Here is a 3,237-nt window from a genome sequence, read left to right on the forward strand (position 1 = left end):
ATGCTTTTCAAACAGAAGTAACATATCTATAGGATTTCCATTTATTTGCCTGTGAATTACTTTTTGGCAAACAATGAGAACGAACACACACACACACACACATTATTATAGTTATTCATTATTATAGAATCAAAAATTATTTTGTTACATTCATAAAGTATCAGTTTGTGGCAAATGCATCTCTAAATATGCTTCAATATATTTCTTAATATTGGGTTTTTAACTAAGTGAGAAGTTATAAGATTATTTTTATTATCATTATTACACATACAGCAGAGGGATCTGTGGGCAGATCCCCAAGCAATAAGAAAAGTAAAACCAAACAATGTCAACAAATCAGGGTTATACAAAATTTACCATGTTCATTTTAAATGAAATGAAACACTGCAGTTCCATCAAATCACATTTTTTGAACAATGAGCGAGGACATATTTTAAAATCTTTGTGAATGGAGTACTGATCTCGCATCCTTTTATTAGCCAGGGTTCTCCCTGCAATCATAAGGTTAAGGTGCAGCACGCAAGCCGTTTTGGGCACCAAATGAGCCGAATGAATGTAAAATCAATGTTGGACTCAAAACTAACTTTCTTAGATCTAGCCTAGGCTTCAAAGCAAGTTGTCTGTAAGCATTTTTTATGTTATTTATTTATTATCTGCTCTTGTTTTTCCAATGTTTTAGACAATGATATAGGCATAATAACCATTCAAAATGATATGCAATTGCATTGTTTTTTTTATTCATTAACATCACATTTTCTTGAGGGAGGAAACCCCTAAACCAGCCAACAAATACATGCACCTAAGTCTCCCACAAACCTAGGAAAACACTGTTAGCTATGCCAAGGAGTGATGCGACTGAATGTCAGTTGGAAAAAAAGTATATACAAAAAACAATAATCTTCTCTGCAGCAAGGAGCATAAAGCCACGCTGAGACAAACTGCTCATTTCAGTCCCTGTTATGGTGAAGAAAATGGTTTGAGACTGCAAACAAGTACCCAAAACGAAAAGAAATGACAGCATAAAAACATGCATTGTGCAGTGGGGTTTTCTAACCTGTACTTGTGTTGCAGGTGATCGCAGAGGCACCGAGGTCCTCGTCTGAAATCCTGACCCATTGCTGAAACAAACCCGCACACCATCCTTAACTTTGATTGACAAGAGAGACTGCTGAAAATTTAAAATCCGGAGTAAAACGTGTCCAATAGCACGAGCACTGATTGAGTATCTAGGGGAAGATGGCCTGTGGACACGGGCAGACAGGTAGGTAGCAGGTTAATTAAAAACAACAGATCTTGTGTTTCCCGTCTTTATGAATTAATGCCATGTCAAGGTGGATCTCTGCGGAAATGGACTAAGGTGTCACTCAAACTTTTAACGACCAACTATATTCGGCTCGCACAGAGCTCCTGGTGTAAATTATTGACAAAGCTAGTCTCTAGTATTTGAAACTTGAATACTAAAACAGTCTTCAGCTGACAGAGATCATTAATGAACTCAGTTCCAGGAAAAACATCTATACTGGATCTGCATTCAAAGGGTGCAGTCAGTGCTAGCCAATCCAGAGCAGCAGCCCCCTAAAAAGAAAGTATGCTGTGCAATAAAATCTAAGGCAAAGCACTACCTTAAGTTAAAGTAAAAGGAAACAGAAATGTGTTTCACAACTCTGACGATAGCAGGATTGGCCCATTAACTGTGCTCTGCTGCTGCAGATATCAAATTATTTTTTGTCAAGTTGTGGGGATAATAGATGGGACTTTTCTTCCGTGTGAACCATTTATATACTTAAAGGCTTATTATTTTGGCACCCTTTGGATTTATCGGTCTTGACTGTAAAAGATGATTAAACCCATAAGTCAGCCCGTTTGCAATGTTTGTAGTTTCAGCCAGGTGTCTCATGCGAATCTTCTATCTTTTTGAGCAACCATAATTTACAGTTAGTCCGCAAAGAATGAAATACCTGCCAGGAGCGAGAGAGGAGAGAGATTATATATATATATATATATATATATATATTATAATAATATATTTATATATTATGATATATAATATATATATATATACCTATAATATACACACACACAAAAAACACAGAACACAGCAGTTCTGCAGGAAACAATTGGGCCTGTGGGCTTACAGTCTCCCTGTACCCACTGTTACTTCAGTTTAAGAAGAGACAAAGAAAGAAAACAACTAACATTGAGACAGACATTGAGGCAGACAGGCATTGAGACAGAGACATTAAGACAGTCAGACATTGAGACAGAGACATTACGAGAGACATTAAGACAGACAGATCAGGACACACTGAATAAATGGACTTAATACAGCCTAAAGTTTTCAGGAATGGTTCGTCACCCAGAAGCCATCTGACCTTATATTGCTTGATAAATCCTGAGCTTTGCTTTCCTTGCCACATACAGTATTTTAATGGCAAAATCCATGTTTTTTTTGTTTGTTTGTTTTGTTTGTTTGTGTTTGTTTGTTTGTTGGCGTGTCAGCTCAGAAGAAGTTAATAAAAGCTATAATTGACTTTTGCGTGTGTTTTCTTCTATCCTCTGCTACTGACTATTTTTCTTTATGCGGTTAATATTCCACTGAGTGGTGTTTTAGATTGTGGGCCAACAACTTATTTGCACAGATGCATAACCAGAAATGTGACATATAGCCTAACCAGATATTTACACACACAACGTTTTAAAGAGGTGATAGCGGACTGGAGACATTGGCCTACCTGTTCTCCTCGATTTGGCGGTAGACTGCTCCCGTTTGGAGTAGCCTGTAGCTTGTCCTGCTGCTTTCATGTTGGGTAATTCTCTCAGAAAGATGTTTGACATCCTGAAAGTCTCTTCTTGACCAGGTCCCATCCTGAATCCGGATAGCAAACGGGAAACGAATAACCAACCGTCTTCTCTGTCAAGCTAGCAGTTAGCCCCTTTCTACTCCGCGGTGAATCTGACGTTTCCCAGCGGCTTGGTGTGTAACAACATCCCGCGTCTGGTGGGGACCGACGTATTTAATCTTAAAAGTTTTCTTCAACTTTTTAAATTCGCGCTTCAGACGATAACCCACATCTAACCAATATGAAATATGACCGAAATTAACTTCTGCCAACTACAAGTGCACACGACAACACTAGTAGGCTAGGATACTAATCACATTGCGGACAGGCAATCAGTATCACCTGGCATGGCTCGGAGCATGCGCACTGTTTTCCCACACTCGAGGCACTTGATCTT

This window comes from Etheostoma spectabile, chromosome 21, assembly GCF_008692095.1.
Source record: "Etheostoma spectabile isolate EspeVRDwgs_2016 chromosome 21, UIUC_Espe_1.0, whole genome shotgun sequence".
Lineage (NCBI taxonomy): Eukaryota > Metazoa > Chordata > Actinopteri > Perciformes > Percidae > Etheostoma > Etheostoma spectabile.